The sequence below is a fragment of the Pogoniulus pusillus genome, chromosome 27 (genome assembly GCF_015220805.1).
Source record: "Pogoniulus pusillus isolate bPogPus1 chromosome 27, bPogPus1.pri, whole genome shotgun sequence".
Classification (NCBI taxonomy): Eukaryota; Metazoa; Chordata; class Aves; order Piciformes; family Lybiidae; genus Pogoniulus; species Pogoniulus pusillus.
In genome coordinates, this window is record NC_087290.1 from 8182531 (window position 1) to 8204333 (window position 21803).

At 45.4% G+C, this 21803-nt stretch overlaps 1 protein-coding gene and 1 long non-coding RNA gene across 2 annotated transcripts in view; one reads left to right on the forward strand and one right to left on the reverse strand.

Moving 5' to 3' along the window:
- Positions 1 to 3430, reverse strand: part of TAOK1 (TAO kinase 1) — a 66875-nt gene extending 63445 nt beyond the window's left edge. Inside the window, 1 exon segment of the mRNA XM_064166133.1 lies at positions 3264 to 3430. The gene's annotated coding sequence lies outside the window, so the exon portion shown is untranslated.
- Positions 3431 to 4275: 845 nt separating this feature from the next.
- LOC135187433 (uncharacterized) lies at positions 4276 to 19927 on the forward strand. The gene is made up of 3 exons (XR_010307335.1): positions 4276 to 4421; positions 4764 to 4855; positions 19741 to 19927. It is a non-coding gene; the product is annotated as an uncharacterized LOC135187433 (long non-coding RNA).
- Positions 19928 to 21803: the final 1876 nt, after the last annotated feature.

Below are 21803 nucleotides of genomic sequence, written 5' to 3' on the forward strand. Positions count from 1 at the left end.
TGTTGGGAAGAGTAAGACACATTCAAGAGTTATGAAAGGACAGCCATTGGTCTCAGAAAGTATTACATCACCTCTCTTTGCACTGATATAGACATGCTTGTCCCATACATGGCTAAGCCAGGGTGGACATCTGTGTCACCCATAACTGAAACTCTGCTGTCAGACCCAGGATAGCTTCCAATTCAGATGTGACTCCAGCCCAGACTCCAGGTCTTTCCTTTGTTCAGGTTCACAAAAAAAAAAAAACAACAAAAAAAAATCTTCATATTGCACAGCATTCTTGAACAGGAAAAATGTAATGGTCACCCATAATCACTGTAATGCAGAAGACAAGAGCCTGGGTCACCACTGGGAATACCAAATATTTTTATAGTTTCTAGTGTGCACTTCAACACAACAATATGTTGTTTATGTGATTTTAAAATGAATAGAAAGACAACAGAAAATGCTCCTAAGATAGGATCTCAGTGATTATGCAAGTGTTCTCCAAAACACATTGAGAGTGGAATAAGAGAAGTGATATTTATCATAGCTTCCTCACCACTTCTGGTTCACAAGGAGTGCCAGATCAACCCAAAACATTTTCTTCTCTGACAAAACATCCATGCCACCTCACAAACTCATGAGGCATATTTTGTAAATGACTGTAGTCTCAGTGAACTTTCATCAGAAGTATATCCTTGCAGAAGAGAGACAGCAGTACTGATTCTGCTAGAAAGAGAATTAGCACCTGAAAACAAAGTACCTGGAACCCACCTAATGTTCCTCTTGAGGGTGCAATGGTTGTCTCAAAGTGGAACTCACTACTGCAGAGTCAGCAATCTACAACATCTTTAAAACAAATCTCTGAATTCTTGGCCATATCTCTATTGTTCTCCACAAAATATCTTCATTACAGGAAATCCACTACTAGGATACATCTGAAGATGTAATTATTAGTGTGATATTTGCTTCTCTTCTAATGTATCTCACCAAGCATAAAAACTGAGGCTGTCTTACAACTCATTAAAAACACATTATTCTGGTGACAAAAACTGATGAATTGTAATGGACAGGCAAAGATGAAAGCTGCTCAAATGGAAATGTTCTTTGGATGGAAGCAAACATTTCAAAACCTCCATCTTAACTTACGCCAGAATTCAGAGACATATGACAGGTAACTTTTTCCAACTGTATAACTTGAGGCCTCAATCACCTTATCTGTACATAATTTTAATACCAACATCTGGTCCTCTACATGCAGCACTTAATTCCAGTCTAGTTAAAAAGAAAAAAAAAATCAAACTATCCAAGGAGTTTTTACTTCAGGCATTGTGTTTCAGCAGGATTAAATTTAATTTAAGTTGTTACACCAGAATCACTTTCTCTTCAGTGAGACATTCTTAACAGAGGAGAAAAGCATCCTCTCTCTCAAGTTCAAAGGACAAATTAAGGCTCAAGTTTATCAATATGTTTCAGTCTAGAGATTAAAGGAAGAGGAGTCCTAAAAATGGCAACCACACCAGTCACAACTAGGCCAGTGTTGTGGAGATCTAATGTGAAGGCTGAAACCAATCGTTGATTAGGTTTGCCCTTGGACACAAGTAGCAAAAACTATGGCATGTTCACTATGAACAGGCATAAAGGCAAGGAAAACCTAGAATTAAAGCAATTTCACGAAAAATGTATCTAAAAAGCATATGTATTGCAACATTAGTTGTTACTCTGTAATGTTGAGATAGGAAAATAAGCCTTCACTAGGGTCAAAACACATCACAGTTTTACACTGTTTTTACTATTATGATGTGCTACCTACTAAAGCTATTTTTCAGACACTGAAGATCTCAACTACACTGCTCAGCAGTACATATGTGAATATATATGGTGTTAGGAGTGGTATTTTGGGATCATTTCATCTGAAGCCTTCCAAGCTGATAACCTTTATCCAGATACATAAAACAAGAGCCCTGTCAAATGCACTATAAATAGCATTAATAGTAACGAATCAATAACATCCAAACCTTTAGGTACCGTCTTATTAATCCACCCTTGGCATGCAGGGGCACACTGCTGCTAAGGGCTCTCAAAATGCAACAGTCAAAGGTGAAGGACACAATTTGTTCAACTAGTTAATGCAACTGCTATTTAACCAACCGAGCCACTAAAATGCCACCTAATGAAATACTTCATACCATGATAAGCAGCACAGACAAGCACGATAAACACGAAGCATTGTTGGTGGGTTGTTTTGTTGTTTTGTTTTCCTAATAAAATAAAAGTCCTCAAGGCATTCTGTCGCTACATGTCTTACTAAAAAAAAAAAAACCAACCAAACCCCAGAAATATCTACATTCGGTAACAACCATTTCAATCCCAGGTTCTTCCCCTCATTTCTTGCACCGCGCCCAACACAATGCTACAACTGCATGTTCCAGGTATCGCCTCGGTATTTATTTCGGCTTTCACAGTGACAAAGGTGAACTCGAACGCTCCAAAGCTGCTTGCAGCAAGGCGAGCTGAACCGTATTTCTAACGACATCCCCACACACGGGTTACAGAAATCGAGCCTCCATGAGATGTTTTAATCTGACAAATTAAAATGGTTGGGAAACGCTATTTGGCTAACGGGATCGGCCGCCACATGCAATGCTGAGGGGAAGCAATAAAAGGTCTTTAAAATAGGTCACTTTCAGCCAAATCCCACACCAGCACCGAACAAAATGGTTATTTACACTGAAAACTCACCACTTGGGGAGGAGCGAGGGGTAAGGAACGGGAAAAAAAAATAGGGGGAGGGGGTTGCGGGGCGGGGTGGGGGGGAAGGGGGCAGGAATCCGCACCAGTCTCTGAGGGACCCCCCAGCCCCTCGGGGGCTCCGGGCTTGACAGACGAAGCCCACCAGAGCCGCGTAGACAAAAAGGCCCAAAGCGCAAGGCACGCCTGGCCGGCGGGAGCCGGCAGCCCTGCCCCAGCCCTAGGCCTCTGCCGGCCCCTGACAGCGGCGGCCGCGGGGAACAGCCCGCCAGCCGCGGCCGCCCCTTCGTGGGAAGCGCCATTTCGCCTGCCGCTCCCCCGCCGGTGCTTGGAGCCCGCCGGGGCCGGGGCCGGGGCCGGGGCAGCAGCCCCGAGTCCTGCGGCACTGCCGCAGAGCGCGGCGGGGGAGGCGCCGGCCCCACCGGGCCGCCTCCCCCCGTCAGCTCACCTCCTCCTCCCTCATCCCTCCCGGGAGCGCCCCCGCCACCGACCCGCCCCGGCCGAGCCCCCCGCCGCGATGCCCGCCTTACCCTCCGCCGCAGCCGGGCTGGGAGCGCCGGTCGGCCCCCCGCGGAGGAGGAGGAGGAGGAGGAGAAGGAGGAGCGGGGCAAGGGGCGGCGGCCCCGCGGGGGGAGGCGCCCCCGGAGGGGCGTCGGGCCCGGCCCCCGCGGGTGCCCGGGCGCGGCGGGCACAAAGGCGGCGGGGCACGGCACCTAAGATGGCAGGGAAGGCGCGGCGGAGCGCCCGACCACCGCCGCCACCACCACCACTACCAACGGCCGCCGCCGCCGCCTGGGCCCCGCTCGCCGAGCCGCGGCCAGGCCGCGCCGCGGGGACACGGCGTGCGGGAGGGCGTACGGCGCCGGCCGTGCCTGCCGCGGCGGAGCGGGTCCCCTCGGCCGGGCCGCGCCGGGATAGCTGCCTGCCTGCCTGCCGCTTTCCCTCAGCTCCGCCCGGGCTCCGGCTGCTCCGTCGCCGCCGCCGCTCCGCGCTGCCCGCAGCCAGCGGCCCCCGCCCGCCCCTCTCGCGAGACTTCGCCGCCCTCTCCTCTCCCTCCCCCCTTCCCACCCTCACCGCGGCCGGCGGGAGGGGCGGGGGGCGGCGGCCGGAGGGGAGAAGAGGCGGGACCGGGGCTGGTGGGGCTGGGAGGGGCAGTTTGGGGGAGAAATGGGGCAAAGCCGGGGGCAGTTAGGGTGGAAAGTTGCGGAGAAGGAATTTGAGGTGGGGGGCACGCTGGAGGAGCTGAGGGGAACGCGAGGGTGGAGGGTTGTAAGAGTCCGTGTGGGGTTCCTGCGGGAGCGAGAGCAGCCTGAGGGCAAAGATGCGTGGGGGAGTGAGGTGTTCCTTCTGGGCCCTGAGCGCGCACTGGGGCTGTTGTGGGGAGAGAGGCTTAGAAGGGAATGAGGAAACTGAGGAAAAGTATGGTTGGGGGTGGCAGCTGCAAGGGAAAGAGGCCTTGGGAGCTGGGCGGGTTGGGGAAGTAGAGACTGAGGGAAGGGTTATGGGTAGGGAGTGAGGGTAGAGGCCTAGGCAGCAGTGGGGAGGTTGGGAATGAGAAGCCTAGAGGCAAATGGGAGCTTGTTGGAGGCAGGTGTGGCAGAGGAGATTGGGTTTGGGACAGGGTGGCTGGGGTGAGGATACCCGGCTGAGTGGAGCTGCCTCACTGGCTCGATGCAGCTTAACTACAGGTGATAATCACAGGAGGTGGTAGGTGTCTGCTTGTGCCAACTGTTGTGCAACTGGCCTGACCAAATGGGTGCCTTTCAGACTGTCTGCCCTTGGCCTAACTGCATCCAGTTTATAGCCAGAGGGGGGGCGGGGGTGGGGGTAGGAAACAGCCCATGGACCAAGCACATGGCCTCCTGAGGTGTAGTCTTGGCTCTCAGTGGAGGGTTTTGAACTTGGTAGGTTGTTAAGCCTTTGTGTGCTTTGGTATCTCGATCTACGAACTCGAGATAACAGTTGGCTTCATGCAGGGATTAATTATCGCGTCTGGTAGTCACGTATTTGTTTATTTGTTTTTACTGTAGATTACAGCTGGAGGAATTCTAAACAGTCCACCTCTCCTTGTCATGGTGTTTAAGTGCATTGTGCTCCTGCCTGAACAGAGGAAATCACTGAGGTCAGTCTCCCTTGTGTTTACAGTTGCTTTCTCTTTCAGAAGCATAGGGGCAAGGAATCATCAAAATAACCATTTCTGCTGACATCCTAGTAATAAATTAACACCAGCAATTACATAAGACACAAAGTTTGTAGGTGTGCTGTGGGGATCGCGTTCACTTTTAAGCTCAGGGTTGTATGTGAAGGGTCAGTGCTCTCAGCTACAAAATACCCTCCAAATATTCACAATATGGAATAGATTTCTGTAAATCCAGCATTACTGACACTGCTGAAATAAACCAAGCTACTTCCTTCTTAATTCCCCAAAAACTAGCAGGCATTTTTTTACCATAGGAAGGCCTTTGCATCCAACAGGCATTGAGGGCGATGTTGGATACTATGGATCTAAACTTTGCATTTGCCTGTAGACAAGCAGAGCTCTTGGGGACTGTTTAACCCAGAATGGGGGAAACCTGAGGAAAGTTGAGAACAGAGATTGGCTGTACTAGTTGTGGGCAACATCTAGCTTTTTGCTTACTTGTCATGTAGTAGTCTGACACTTTGCCTTTTCAAATCCAATAGGAAAACTAAGACAAAAGTGGATCACTTCAGACATATGTTGTTTTAAGTATTGGGAGAGGCAAACTAAAGGTTTATCTGATTAGCTCAACCTTGAAGTTGGCAGCTATGACAGGAAACTTGGTTTCATTCATCTGCCAAAGATATTTGTAGCGTATCATTTGACAAGTTAAAAGGCATTTTTGTAATGGCACAAAAATAAAACCATCCACTTTCTGAAACTACAGTTTCTGGCTTCTAAAATAACATGGGTTTGGAGGCATGCTTCTGGGGAAAATAAGGACATGCTTGAAAAGTAAATATTTGTATTTTCAAATGTTAGAACAATGGTGTTTAACACAAATCTGCTCAGCGTGGCCTATCAATATTTGTGTGCTTGTTTTGTCAAATTAGGGGCTATTGTTTGCGTTTGTAGATGGAGAACTAAATAGAGCAGTATGAAGGGGTGATCTGCCTGCGGGGTCATAAGGTAGAACTGAGAATTGAGTTCTTCTGAATCTTCATCTTGTACTTTGTTCTGCAGACAATCTGTCTTTGCAGTTCATGAATTGTGAGAGTAAAGGCTTCAGTTAGTGAGGTCTATGAAGGTAATGTAGCAAACATCAGCAGAGAGTCTGGGCCTCAGCTCTGATACAGGTTTAAAAAGATAACAATAGCTCCAGGTAAGAATCCTTAGAGTCTCAAAGGGTGGCTGCAGAAAAATGTGAGTAATCCTTTACCATTAACTACCAAGTATTTTACTTAAAATACCAGACCTGTCTTTGGTATGTATTCAATAACAGCTTCAACCATAAACAGTGTCATCTCTTGACCAACGGTTTAGATAAAGCCCACTGAAAGTCTAAAGGAACAGAGAGTATAAAAGCTATGATGTTCATTATGATGTCATTGGCTAAATAAAATGGGCACCTTCAGCGTGCTCTTCCAGCCCTGTGCATCCTCTTGCTGCCTTCTCAGTTGATTATAGTAGGCATCCAGAAAGTTAGTTTAGCTTAGTTTGCTAATTTCCTGATGGAAATTAATTTAAATAAGAAAAAAGTCTGTATGTCTACATCTGGGATTTGCACTGGTCTGTCTATCAGATAGCTATACCCAACCTTAATTCCATCTGAAGGAGGTGCCAGGACATCAATAAGTAAAAAGTACAAATTGCCTAGCGGTTCAGCTGGCAGGCAGGACTGGTTTCAACACCTTGTTCCTAATGTGCTGCTGCAGAGCTGGTCCTGGAGTAGACTCTCACAACATTCCAGTGCAGATAGGACCTTTAAGAGCATGCCTCGACACTCCATAATCCTGTAGCAGAGGAAGCAGAGAACAATACTATGTCCAACGGAAACTGTGGCAAGAATTTATTCAAGGCACATTGTAATTACTTGGGCTGGGAATTTGGCCAGGCCGTTGGGGTTAACACCCCTACTTCTTCAGAAGTGTCATAGTTTATTTTTTTAATGACTTTAAGTGATGAGAAGCTTGGGCTTCTGTCTCAGCAGAGTGACACCATCTCTAGTAGCATCAGCTTCTGACGGCAATGTGAAGATGCTGGTTCAGAACAAACTCAGCAGTAATGGTGCCTAGTACAGTAATCATTGCTTTATAAATACTTGCAGGAGATAAGAAAGATAAGGGTGTGATTAGGGCAGAGTTTCAGCTGCCATAATCACAGCCATATCTTCCTCAGCCTTCAGTCCACATGCTGCTCTAACCTGACCTTTTATCAAGCAAAATTCTTGTGTAAATTTTCAAATAAACCATAAAGCTTACCCATAGAATTTGATTATTTATTATGATTGCAGTTAGAAACTGCAGTTGTCAATGCTGTTGTTTTAGGAAATGTGTCATCATACAGGCAGGATGTAATTTAACCAAATTACAGAGGTGATTTTTTTTAATTCTTTCATGGCACTGAGGTTTTTGGAATGTGTTCTCTGTGTGCCTTATGTACCCATTTAGAAATGAACTTTCAGCTTGTCCTGTGTTGATGAAGAAGATAAGCCCTTGTGTGTTCTAGTGTATGACCAGTTGTGAAATGCCCCTGTGAGGAATTGTTTTGCTTTTACCAGCTCATGAAACCAACCATCATTCCTTTAGTGTAGTTTGGGCCCTTATTATGGGTTACAAGGTTATACAGGAAAAACATGTTCTAGGAAAAGGCTGGCCAAAATAAACAAGGGAGAGTCTTCCAATTTGTTGTAATCTGCTTTTGTTTCAATAAGGTAAATGCTCCAGTACCTTCCCTAGGATGAGGATGCCATGTCAGAGAGGATTCCTCTGACAGTTTATTATGTCATAGTGACAAAAATGAAGCAATGCTGACATTATTACATAACCTCTTCTGGATTATATGACAACAATAATAATGCTTTGCTCTTCTCTCTTAGCTTTTTGGTTTTTTTATTAAACAAACCTGTTCCTTGCTGTGCACTTGAGGCTATCCTGTGAGTCAAGGGACTGGCTTGATCTATTAAGAAATGGGGAAACAGTGACACGAAAAGAAGTAGACCTTGCAAGGTCATATAGTAAATTGTCAGAGGCATAAACAGAACCTCAGCCTTCTGACCATCCCACTCTACCCTCTGGGCAACCAGACAAAAGTGGAAAAGTGGCTTTTGCAATCTGACTCAAAGGTTTTCCTCCTCAGCAGCTGCCATGCTGGACAATTACTAATAAATGCCAGTAGGTCATTTCCACCTGAGTCAAACAGGTTTCCAAGGGCCTCCAGGTAGTTGTGTCTTCTCCTAGTGAGGGCTCCTCACTGCATCTTTCCAATGGATTTGCTTTGAAGTGTTTTCAGAGCTTGATTTTTTTTTTTCCCCAGATGTGCATTTCCTCTGAGTACTTTCAGGGTCTTTATGTTCTCAGGGACACACAGGAATTCATTTTTATGACCTATGCAGCACAAGGTGCACTGCACTTTGTTAGATCAGATACTTATGTGGGGTGCTGCGATGTCTCTTAAACACAGTTGTAGATAACGGTGTTCTTGGCTTCCTTTTAACAGCAGAATCAAATTGTGTTGGTTCAGAAACTAACTGTTTTTCCAGGCCATGACAACTGAGTACAAGGAGAGTGTATTCAAGTATCTCAGATCATTTCTCGTCAGTAGGCCTAAAGGTTCTGCTCTGGAGCCAGTTCAAAATGGCTGGAATGGTCCACAAGGATCAGTATTGTGGAGGTCTTGACCTTGGAATAACTGATGGGAAGAAGCAGGACAGGAGAGGCTTGTGTCTTGGCTCTGGCCCATGGATGGGTAAGAAGAGGACTTCAGCAGAGGAGGGTGAAAGGTGACTAATAACTTGAAACTAGAAGGTTTCAAGGTGACTTTCTCTCTCTGAGAAGACAGCTTTTGTTAGTTGTGCCACTGGCATTTGCCATTCGCATGGGCTTCTGAATAGAAATCTTAATTATTTCTCTGCTTGACTTGGGAAGCTTAATTTAGCTTCATAGCAATGAAAATACAACAGCACCTTGTTTCTTTGTTCTCCCTCTACAGAATTCCTTCTAGGTTTACTTTTTCTTTGCCTCTTCCCTTTCTTACTGGTTCATTTTCTGGCTGACCAGTAGCTTAGCCAAAATGAAGAAACATTTCCCACTGTCATGCAGTTGGTCCCCATATCTCACTTGTTCCATGGTTTGTGTGTCCCTCTTGCCACACTTCCAAACATTTCATGGACAAGTTCCACTGAATCTTCCCGTGGTGGCTCGGGATATTGTTGTTATCTGGTCTAGTCTTTTTTTGCAGGTTCCCCCCTCTAACACATAGCAGAACCAGCAGAAGAGAGTTTGTTCTGTGCCTGATGCTGCTGGGTTATGGTTAGATGTCTTAGCTCAAAGCCAAGCCTAACAGCCCTGTTGCTACACTGGTCTTTGTGCTGGACTGACTGGTGTGCAGGTATGTATTTATGCCTGCTGACCCTGGTACAGGGATGTAGCTTCTACAAGAGCAGCTTGCAGGAAATGATGACTTAGACTGCTGGAGCAAGAGTTGGTGAAGCTCCTGAGCTCCTTATTGGCATGACAGCTGTTCCAGTGATCTGCAATGAACAGCTCTGCTGTTGACCCCATCTGGATCTTGATCTTCCAATTTATAGGTAAAACAATGTATTTTGCAGTATGTAAAAATACTCTCAGCAGCTGATTCTTACAATTTGTAAAACAGGTGAAATTGTGGCCTTGCTCTTCAGCAATTATGCAGTCACTTATCTCTGAGACATTGTTTTCCACTCTTGAATAAGATTCTAGACCAGAAGAAGAGTTAGACTGCATACAGATTAACATATCTGTTGCTAGTATCTCTGGCTACTGCAGCATGACTCACCCATCAATGCTTGTCAGTGTCTGGTGTGACCTCATTGAAAGCTTCAACATCTCATATGTGAAGGCAGGGTGTAATCCAGTGTTGGTAATCCTAAATAGGTGGAGAATGAGGTTCTGAGACTCTGATAATGCATACAGCATAAACATCCCCCTGATGTTTTCTTGACAGAAATACTTCAGATTTCTGCAGATCAATTCGTGCTGACTCTGCCTTTCCCATGCTCCTATTAAAAAAACCACCTGTAACTATTCCAGACAGCAAAAGAAATCTGTGCTGCTGGAGAGACGTAGGATTGAATGGGAAAGGTCAGGGAGAAGGTGTTTTGTTATTTGCAAGGGCAAGAAAAAGATGTTGATTTCTTTTTATATATCACTGTTTCTAGAGACTCTTTTTCTCCTATGTCAGTACATAGTGTTTCTGGTACGCTAGTTGAGGGAGGCAGGTGAGGAAGCACTAAGAAGGGCCATAATTGAGTGAATGAGTGAATTAGCATGTGGTACCTTACATGTGTGGCTTAGGTATATAGTGTGATGATGAGGCAAGAGGAGCTGAGAAATCAAATGGATTTCCTCAGTTAGGGCTTGCTGAGTAAATGTGAAGCTTGTGCTCAGTGCCTCTTCCTCCTTCCCATGGGCTTCCCAGTCTGGATAAAGCCAGCTGCTGGCACTTAAAATTGCAGAACCCACTTCTCGTAACAGGCACAATTGTCTTGCTTGCTACAGAGGGAACTTGAGTCTCTAAAAGTGTAAGGCTGGTGTCCCACAGGCTGCCACTTGCATGCCTGGCTGCAAGTGAAATACCTGGCCACTCGTCCAACTGCTGTCCTTGGAATATGGGGATGTCTGTTCCCGTTTTGCTCTAGACTGTTTCTGTATGTGGCAGTTGTCAGTGCCAGCCTGGCAGTTTTATCCATAAGCAGCAACAGTTACCTCTAAGCTTCTCCAACTTGCTCACTATCCTCAAAGCTCCTGCTTCTCACTGGATCCAGTGGGGAACCCAGAGCTGGCAGCCTGTGAGAGATCCAAGGATATCACAAAAGATCTCTGCTTCCATGGATCACTCTGCAATCCCCTATTTCTTGTGATAGAAGCTTCTTATATAACACTGACTTACAAAAGTGAAGTGTCTGATATGGCAGGACAGAAAGACACCCTGCACTGAGGGCTCATCCTTAGGAAATAGAATAGAGCTGCTGTGTCACAAAGCAGTCGGCAACCTCCCAGAACCCACTGTATCTTGTGCTGTGAGATGGACCCTGGCACCTGTCTGAGTATAGTTATGTCCTTGATGCAGACCTGCTCTTCTGATCAGTTTTTATCTTATGAAATTGTTCTCTGCCCTTTGCACTGGGAAGATAGATTTTATTTTTGAGGAGGCAAAGATCTGTTCTAAGCAGGTCCATTTTATGTTCTGCTGCTTCTTTAAGGAAGGCACAGAAGATGACGGAGTCAAGGCATGCATATGATTTATAAGAAGGAGATAGGCAACCTTATGCCTTTTCATCCATGATAGTCTGCCACAAAGTCAAGCCAGATATGATCTGCTTGGCTCTTTTGTGAATCCAGGGTGAAATAAGTGGATGACTCTGCTCAGTTTCTAACACATACACACAAAACGCAGCTACCTCTAGAAATTAATGTCTCTGTTGGTTTTTGCACAGAGTCCAAGGCCTCCGTGTTTTGAGACAAAGCAAGCATTCCCTGGGTGATCTGATGGATATGAGGCAGCATATACTAGTGAGCAAGAGGTGGAAGCCCCACAGAGTGCTGTCCATACTTGCATTCAGATGTGGATGTGTTGGGTTAAATGATTGATCCAGTATTTGCAGTCCTATTGCTTGATTTACATCTTGAGTTTTAGAATATTGATGGACTTTTCTTTGCCATACTGAAGCACACCTCGAGTTCTAGTAGAATCCTGCTCATATATCAAGCTCAAACCTCACTGCTGCTCCCCGTGCTTGAAATGGACAGACACCATTTGTGAGTGCCTGAATATCCTGAGTCACCGATTCCCAGCTGGCATGTGTGCTGCAGTTATCACTTCTTCCTTTACGATTGCACTCCCTAGAGGAGACTGGGAACAACTGCAGTTGTCGGCTGAAGCCTGTTAGGTACACTTGTCTGGATCCACACAATTGGTGGACAACCTCTGCCTACGTCTATGGGGTGAGCTGCCTGTGAATTGTTACTCTGTGCCTGGTGTTTGCGTACCAGAAAATAGAACAGGTGAGGGAATATTTAAAACTGCATTTTCTTTATATTTGCTAGTAAAATACCTGCATTGTGGAGGTGGCAGTGGGATGTCTTCATTAAGTAATTGAAGACAAGTGATGATTCCAGTAATGCTCTCACAGTTAAGAGAAATTGTATGAAAATGAATGAAACCAAAGGACCTAGGTAGGTCAGGGAAGGTAAAATAGTCACTCCCTGCTCTGGCAAAGTTCTGCTGGCAGGAGTGTGGGTCCACTATGCAGGAGCTGACAGGTTATCCATTCTGTCAGACACTTGTCATGCTGTGTTTGTTATCCTGCTTATGCAGTGTCCCAAAGCAAGGCTAATGAAGCTCAGCAGGGAAAGAATGCAACATGTTGCTGTGTTACTTCATCTCACCAAAATGTTTTCACTATGTAATGGTTACTGCTAGTCTCATGCATGTCTCTGGGGAAAACTGAAACACCAAAAAAAGCCAGCTTCATTGGGCTTTTTGACCTGATAGGTCTTGACATGTTGCTGCTGGACATGTCTCTGTGTCTGATCTGAGCTGTGGCAGTTCCATTCCATCCCGCTAAAATAACAACAGATTAAGCAATATTGTTCTGTCCATGCCATTTCCATCAATTGGGTAGAAAGTTAAATACTTACTGAATTAGTTTTAGTTTACATGTCATAAAATATTAGTTAATGCTCATCTGATTTTACTGGCCTGCAGTTTGTAACATGTAATATGGACAGATTAATGCTTGCCTGGATCCAAATGAGTTAAAGCAGCTCCTTTTATTGAAACACCCAGCAAAATGCAGTGATGCACTGTAAATCAAACCTTTGTTTGCAACAGGTTGCAAATGTTTGTCCATCCTGTTAGCAGATGCCAATCCTGCTGTGGAGGGGAGATGTGATTGTGCTGACTCACAAAAACAGGTGCAGGCTGCGTCAGTAGAGTAAGGAGTGGCTCACCATAGGAGCAGGATGTAGATTTTAGTGGGAGAATGCTTTAAGAGCCTTTAGAAGAAAGTTGGGGGAAAAATACACAAGAGAGACTTTGAAGTATGACTTTGTAAAGTTCTGGTTCCTCTTGCAGCATGAGAGAGTGGTGATAACTGTGCACCTATCAAGGGGTCTTGGGGAAGTGTGTTATAGCTGAAGACAGCAGTGGTCCTAAGAGGAGTCTTCAGTCTTAAGGAGGAGTTTTCTCGGGAGGGATGGCTGACAGCTGTTCAAAACCTTGCATATACAGTTACTCACCTGTTCCTTCTTTAGAGACCTGACTTGCCTGTTCCTGTCCTAAACACACTGGGTTTAGTGTTTTCTCTCCTCATCCACCTCACTTTTCATAACCTTCAAGCTTCCTTTCATATCTATGGCCTTCATTCTATTAAATCCAGTTGCTTTGGCTTCTGCTCTGCCTGTGCTTTGCATCTGCAACCATAGCTCCAGCAAACTTGGCAACCAACCCTTGGGCACTAGAGAAAACAACTGTCTAGACCACTCTCCTTCTGCCCAATGCACTGGATGGACCCCAGAGCTCCCAGGCATTGGTCTGTGTTCAGAACAACATGTTGCTATGTAAATGGCTCTTTTCTGCTCTTTTTTCTACCTCCAGAGTTACATGCACCTGACTTCTCAGCAGACAGTAGCCTAATGTTTATTGATCTTTTTCAAAGGTCTGATGCAAAGAAAGATGGATAAAATCTTCCCTGGAGTCTTTGTGGACTCATAATTGCACCTGTCTACTCTTAGGGAGTGACGGAGCCCACAGAACAAATTGCACCTTCTCCAGACCTAGAAACAACAGAAGCTGGAGGACTGCAATGCAAAGGCTCTATGGCACTTCTGGTATCCAGCAGAACTCAGGAAGATGTGTTGCTCTTTTTTAAAAGGATGAGGAAATCCAACCTTAGTGTGGAGTCTTCTAGCATAGAGAGAAGCCTTAGTGCATAGTCACAAGCTGTTCTGCACAGTTAAAGCCCCTGTTGCCCTAGGCAAACACAGCCTGTCAGTGTCCTGCAGCTTACTGTACAGAGATGTGACCAAAATAGCTCCACAACTTCACAATGTGGCTAAAAATAGCTTGCAGGTCAGCTCTTTTCTTAGAGGTAGTGGTGACAGCAGTGGCAAAGCACTCTTGCTGCCATTTGGTGCAGGTAGAACTGGGCGAAGAGAGGGGGAACTGCAGTAGTTTAATTAGCTAAGCAGCTTTGAAGAAAGAGGTGATAAAGGCTGGAAAAGGACTAAAGAGGTATAGCAGGAAAGATGGACACACCCTCTGCTACTGACAAACTAGTGGCTTTTTATCATGAAGTCACAGCAACAGTGGACAAGAGAAGGGCAACTGACATTATCTACTTGGACCTGAGTAAGGCATTTGACTCTGCCTGGTCATCCTGGTCACCAAACTGGAAAAAGACAGACTTGATGGATAAGGAATTGGCTGAATGGTTGCATGCAGAGAGTGGTGATCAATGGCACAATGTCCACCTGGAGACCAGTGACAAGTGGCATCCCTCAGGGGTCAGTGCTGGGACCAGTGCTGTTTAACATCTTTGTCAGTGATATGGACAGAGCAATCGAGTGCACACTCAGCAAGTTTGCAGATGACACCAAGCTGTGTGGCACAGTCAACTTGCTAGAGAGCAGGGATCCATCCAGAGGTACCTGAACAGGCTGGAGAGGTGGGCCCAGGCCAACCTCATGAAATTCACCAAGACCAAGTGTAAGGTCCTGCACCTGGGTGGGTGCAATCCCAAGCACAAATCCAGGCTGGGTGGCGAATGGATGAGAGCAGCCCTGAGGAAAAGGACCTGAGGGGTGTCTGGATCGATGAAAAGCTCAACATGAGCCTGCAGTGTGAGTGCAGCCCGAACAGCAACCATGTGCTGGGCTGCAGCAAGAGCAGTGTGGCCAGCAGGGCAAGGGATGAGTTTCTGGTTACTGCCCCTTTACTCTGCTCTTGTGAGAACCCACCTGGAGTACTGTGTGCAGTTCTGGAGCCTCCAACACAAGAAGGGCATTGAACTGTTAGAGTGAATCCAGAGGAGGGCCACAGAGATGATCAGAGGGCTGGATCAGCTCTGCTATGAGGACAGGCTACAAGAGTTGGGGCTCTTCAACCGGGAGAAGGCTTCAAGGAGACCTTATAGTGGCCTTCCAGTATCTGAAGGGTCCTACAGAAAGGCTGGGGAGGGACTATTTACAAGGTCTTGTAATGACAGGGTGAGGGGTAATGGGTTTAAACTGTAAGAGAGGAGATTCAAACTAGATGTTAGGAAAGGGTTCTTTACAGTGAGGATGGTGAGACACTGGCACAGGTTGCCCAGTGAGGTTGTGGATGCTCCCTTCCTGGAGGTGTTCAAGGCCAGGTTGGATGAGGCCTTGAGTGTCCTATGGCAAGGGATTGGAATTGGATGATCTTTGAGGTCCATTTCAACCTAATCCATTCTATGATTCTATACGCTGAGGGCTTCTCCCTGGGGATTTATTTCCATCATGTTTAAGAGGTATCAGTCTGCCCACTTCTGTCTTACCATGGCCAGTGTTACAGGGCTGGCCAGCCAGCCAACAGCAGCATGTTTCTTGCTCCTCGTTTCCAGACACATGACCTCTGCCCATTGGCAGATTGGACACTAAGGCTGTAACAACATCAAGTGAGTTTGGCTGCAGCCATTCAACCAGAGGTGATCAGGTGTTAATGTACATGCAGTTTGCACAAGGAGAAACCTGGATAGCTCTGAGTTCTAAAAGATTTCACTGTTTGTTCTTGGGCTCAAAGACAACCAAAAAAAAGCTGGGTTTATGGACTTGAGCTGTCTGTTGCCATAAAGCTTTGTGTTGTACCAAAGGAGCAAAGCTGCTCGTTGTGACCCTCAGAGTTTTAGTCTCTGTTGTGTATACTAAATCTGGCCAAGGAGATAAGTCTCTGCCAAGTTTGGAAGTGCCTGATCTGAAATGTTACAGGAATCAAATGTAGGTTAGGAGTGGTTTGCCATGCCTGCAGTCACCTGCCTGGCTGAGGGAAGGGTACTGCAGCAGGCAGCACTAGCGAGAATTTCCTTTGTGCTGCAGGTTTCATGCCTTGTGATTTTTATGGTGCTGAAAGAGAGGAAGGAGGTGACAAAACTGAAACGTTGATGCCAAGTCATTACTGTCAGATGAGGACAGAGTGCTGTAGCCATTCAGATGTGGCAGAGTGCACTTGCGGATGCTGCTACCAGGAAGCTTGAGAGAAATGTGACTGAATGACAGCAGTGCGCATGTGCCTTTGGAGAAAGGAGGCTATTTGCAATGCTTTTCTCTGCCCAGCAACATCACTGCTTCTTTTCCTCACATTCTGCTTAAGCAGCTGTTCTGCGTTTATGATCTGATCTATTCTTCATATAGGGCCATCTTCACACTGAGCCAGCTTCATTGTAACACCAGCTAGCTGAGATGAAGGACAGTTAAGACCTCAGGTTTGCTTTGAGCAAATGCTATAAATAGAGCAAAAGCAGTACAGTGATTGTTCTCTTGAAATAGTGTGAGAGCCTTGAAGGCCAGCCCTAGTCTCCACCTATGCAAAATGGGTTTTGTTGCTTTCAAAGAGGGGAAACTTCAACCAAATAAATCTCCAAATTGACAAATAGGAAGAGCATTCTGGACAAGATCAAGTTGGTAAGGATTTCATGTGATGCCCAGCTAGGCTGAGCTGAAAGTAAGCTGCCGATAAGAAAAGAAGCTCTGCATGCCTGGCTGTGCTTCTCGAATGTGAAGCTGCAGGCCGTTGCAGACTGGAGTTATAAAGGGCTACAGGTAAAACCAACTCAATACCACTCTCATGACCATCTAGCAGAGTCATTTTTGAGCACTGCAATCCTGCTCTCACCACAGCTTGTGCCTTCTCTTCAGTGAGAGTTGCTCCCTGCTTTGCCCTGCCTAGCTTGCAAACGTAGCTCATGAGCCTGCACTGATTTGCAAAGACACTGCGTAGGTCATGGGAGGAGGAGGCAGCAGCTCAGCAACCTGCCCATCCCAGCCAGTCATAAAGGCTCTGTGCTTCTTAGATTCCTGGAGTTATTTGTCATGTGAGTTGTGTGGGTATAAAACTTTGGTGCTTCCCCAAAAGCTCTGCCTTTTGCAACAGGAGGTCATTTCCCAGTGGGAAAAACAGGCTGTTGATGTGGTAGGCAGGCAGCTTGTCACTTGGATAAGGTCCAGAGCCGATTAGTTTGGGTGCAGCAGCGTGCTAACACAGTCAGAATGCACCCAGACTGGCTCCAGCCTAGACAGTACTGATCTCCCCACACTGCTTGTTGCCGTCCCCAGTTCAGCCTGAGCGCTGGTCCCTCTCCTTGCCTGTGCTGGCATGCCCACAGTAAACCATCCTTTGCACCCAGTGCTGCCTGCCCCTCGCCCTCCCAAAGCAAACAGTGATTTGCCTGTCTGCACTGACTCAGCTATGCTGAAGGCAGGGAGGAATTTGATCCAAATCTAGTTCAGTAAAGTCTATAGGTAAAGAAAAGCCTTCCAGAGAACAAACTGAGGCATTTTAAAGGAGCTTGACACTGTCCCAGGAAGTGCATTGAAGTGAGTAATGTTGCATTAGGCAAGAACCTACCCAGGAGCCATTATTCTCGACATCTGCAGCCCTGTGGTTGTAAGCACTGGGGGGTTTCTTGCCCTGCCTGCAATTACTAGCTAGCAACTGGGAATTCAAAGGAATCTGGGCTATCTTTAGGAAGCAAGTATGTACTCTGTCTCCTCTCAGGAAGCAAGGTCCTTCATTACAGCCTGTCATGGCAAGGGGCTCACAGATAAGGAAAAGGGCAGGAAACCTGCTAGGCTTCACTTCTTAGCAACTCTAAATATTTTCCATAGTCCTAGCACTGTGAGTCAGCATTTCTGGAGCCTAGACTTGTTTACAGCAGCTATCGGTGAGATGGTACTAGGTAGGTGGGGTGTGGAGGTATGTGTGTGTTTGAAATGAGAAACCCTTTGCCTCGGTGCAAGTGGGAAAGGAACCAACTGTCTTTCCAAAATGGGACTAATGGGCAGCAAAGGACAGGATACCCTAAATGGTGACTACAGTGGAGCCTTTTGCAGGGTAAGGAATTTCCTAGTATGAATAAGGGAATCAGAACTTTGTAAGCTGTATGTATTGTGTTATCTTAGTTTAATTAAAAAGGAGATGGGGTGGGGTGGGGAAAAGGACTCTGCAAAGATTTGGGGTTATCAGTATTGTGGATGAAAGCAACACTTCTTGCCTCAGGAGGTCATGGATTCATTTTGCCTTGTCCTCACCAGACTGGCCGTGTGGCAGGGAGGCTCCCAAAACTACACAGATAGCAGACCAAAGACTGAGGTTTCTATTCCAGGCCTGACCCTGCACTGGAATAAGGAACTCAAGCTGTGAGGTATCTGAAATCATCACTTAAAAGCTTTTTGCCTATGCCTGACTGGTCAGCCAGGCTGAATCTCATGGCAAAACCATCATGGGCTGGTTTAGATCTGCAACCTCAGTTCTGCAAAGGTATTTATTTTGAAAATTCTAGTTTCCATAGCAATGTAGTGCTGTTCTCTCTCCTCTCCCTCCTATTACTCCAGTCTTAGCAGCCATTAGAGAAATTATCAGTGAGGCAAACCTCAGCTTGTTTTTCTTTTATCTGGAGTAATTTTATATATGTTGGTTCCTTGGTGAATCAGACCCAGTTAGTCAAGGATTGACTCATACCCTTTCCTGAGGCCAACATGAGGTTTATTGCAGTGTAAAGATCATAATGAAGAATTAATATTATTAATTGGACTTGATACATGAATTCTTATGCTACTTTCCAGTAGAGCAAGAGCCTTGTGTCTAGAATTCTGGTTCAGTTTTACTTGAGTTGTTTAAGCAGTATCTTTAGATTATCTTTGTGCTTCAGCTTCATTAGGACATAATATTCTTGTTCTATAACATGTAAATAAACTCTTTTAGGGTTCCTTTGCCACTGCTCTTCAGTTACAGTTCTCCACCCCAAAGGTGACTTCTGGACACAGTCCCCTTCCCATTGGCTCATTCATTCTTCTATTTTAATGTGTAGAAAAATGAAAAGGCAGTTTCTTAGAACAAGCTCTTTTTGTATTTTTCTCTTCTTTGTGGTGTTTTTGTTTGTTTCCTGTTCAAGGAACTGCTGGCCTTGCCAGAATAGTTATGCAGGTTGGAATGTAAAAATCCCAGGCTAACCCTGTAGCAATGATGGCATGCAACAAAGCAAAGATGATTTATTCTGATGGCGTAGTTTGCCTTTTAAGGAAATGGTTTAGTGTGTTCTTTTGCCTATATGAACTGTATCTCTACCTGGGGACCTGTGCCAGAATAGTTGTTCCACAAACCCTTTGCTGTGAGCGGTAGCCTTTGCCCTGCAATTCAGTCTCAGGAGTAGGTAAGCAGTGAAGTAAGGAAACTGGGAGAACAGGAGTAGGACTGCAGACCAGATTCCAAGATAAGGCAGTAGGGGTAAACATGAAGTGAGCATGTTAGCCTTTGACTCTTGTCTTAACTGTTGTCACTATAAAATTCAGGTATTTTACTTACTTAAATTGGAGCATAGATCAAATCAGCTGAGGATGCAAGAAGCCCTCTATGGAACCTAGATATTAACAGGTGTCTGATGCCCAGTGACTATTGCTTGCCTTACAAGTCATTAGCAGTCTCTGGTGCCTTACACTTTCCTCCCTGTCTCGCTTGAGCCATCAAGCTGTCTTGTTTATATTAATTTAATAAGTTATTCAGAGTAGATGGTTTAATTATGAGTAAATTCTGCCCCCTGCTTCTTTTTTGAGCTCTCCAGGTGCTGGATGCCTAGAAGAAATCTCCTCTTAGGTCCTGAGAGGTAGAAGCTCACTTGTGCACCAAAGAACAATAGATAATAATCCTTCCAAACCCTCTATTTCAGATGTTAAATATTTGCTTTTAGCTCAATTTTGTCCATACTTTGAGACTACTAATATAACACCTTGCTTTTCACAATGTTGTGTGTCAGTGACTTCCATATATATATATATATATTTTTATATATATATTTTATGCAAAGCATTAAAAGGTGATTACTTATCTTTTCATTTACCTTATCTTTTTCCCCCTTCATGTTCTCGTGCCCTTCTCTTCATGCTTTCAGATAAGGTGAAAAAAAATTCTCCAGCTGCTATCTCTAGGCTATGTATTCTGTAATACCTTCACTGGGGACTTTTTAATTCACTTCCTTGGAGGTGAATAGTTCCAGTGTTTTTAATTTTCCTTCAGACAAGGCCTATTCTCAATCCCTAATCTTGTAGCCAACATAATGAAACAGCCATTGCAATAATAACCCTTCCAGAGTCTGTGTCCTGCTAGTGCCAGGCATTGTGAGTTTGGAGATCCTGCAACCAAACATGGGGATGGAGGTCTCCATGTGCCAGATGCAGATTGGCTCAATATATTTAAAAAATAGTAATTTAAAAAAATCCTCATTTCAAAATAATAAGTGCTTGGTGTCCACGTACAATGAGGATGAAATATAAGTGGTTGGTGACCTTGTGACTTGTGTTGTATAACAAGATAAAAAGTGCTTGGGATTTGCAGATTGAGCTTTTTTCTCATTTGCCTTCCAGAGGTCAAAGTCCACCACAAGCAGTGGCTGACACAATCCCCCATGTAAGTCAGGCCAGACTGCCTGTGTCAGGCCCCAGTAGCAAGGCAGCTTTGGAAGGTGTTGGTAGGGATTTCTTTGCAGTTATCATGATGATCTGAGAAAGCAGGAGGAAATCCAGAACTGTCTGAAAACCCAGAGACAGAGTTCTTTGAAACCTCAAACAAGTATTGATTAAAGACTTAGCCAAGGCCAACCTCCTAGCCTGCCTCCTGCACCGCTTCTTACATGTCCAGAAAGCTGCCTCCACTTCATACAGTTGCACTCCAGTAAACAATTTTTCATGCAGATATGGGCAGCAGATGTTACTCATGCCTGTGTGAACACTTTAATGTGTTTACAACAGGGGATGTTCCTTGGATCTAGTCCTATTAAACAATGGATGTAGCCACCAGAAGGAAGTCCCACTGGTTACAACCATTCTGTTAGAGCTTGCTCAAAACACTTTGAAGGATGGTCACGCCATCCCTCTTCAGGCACTCAAGAGGATTGACTCACAAATATGAGCAAAATAAAATTAGATGGCTTAAGTGGCTGCAACTCCAGCTGTATCCCTACTGCCCGATTCCCAGAAGGGGTCATCCCTGCAGCAGTGTTGGCTGTAGAAGGCAACTCCTGAGCTGCTGTAGCATTCTTAAGGGCATTAATACTTGTCTGGCCCCTTTTGCAAAACAGTTCAGCCAGCTTAACTGGAATACAAAGGTGCACATTTTCATCTGAGAAATTGTCAAATGGGCTCACAGGAGCAGCAGTACTGCTGTGAGGGCAGGGCAGAAGCAAGCAGGCAAAGGGAGAGGGATGACCTTCGCTTTGCTGCATCATAAAACTATGCCCTATGGTTATTTTTGGTGCTTGGCTGCCTTAGTTTTCTGAGGAGTGAACAAAGGGTTGACATAGTGTGCTTATGGCATTAGAAGTTAAGAGAAAAACATCTTGGTTCACACAGTGGAAATGCTGAAATTATTGAGGATGTAAAAGACAAGTGTCAACAATATCCTTTCCTGCAGTTCAGTAAGGGGTTAAATTCTTTCGTTGGTGGTTGCTTTTTTCTTTTATTGGCAGCTTTTTAAGAGCTAACCCAAAGCCTACTATCAAGTCTTCTCTAGAGGAAGAAATCTTTAAAGAGACCAGCTCTGTACCTATAAATAATGTACACAGCAGAGCACAAAAATGGAGTCAAGGAGAGGCTCCACCTTAGCTGTATTGTGAGGACAGCTG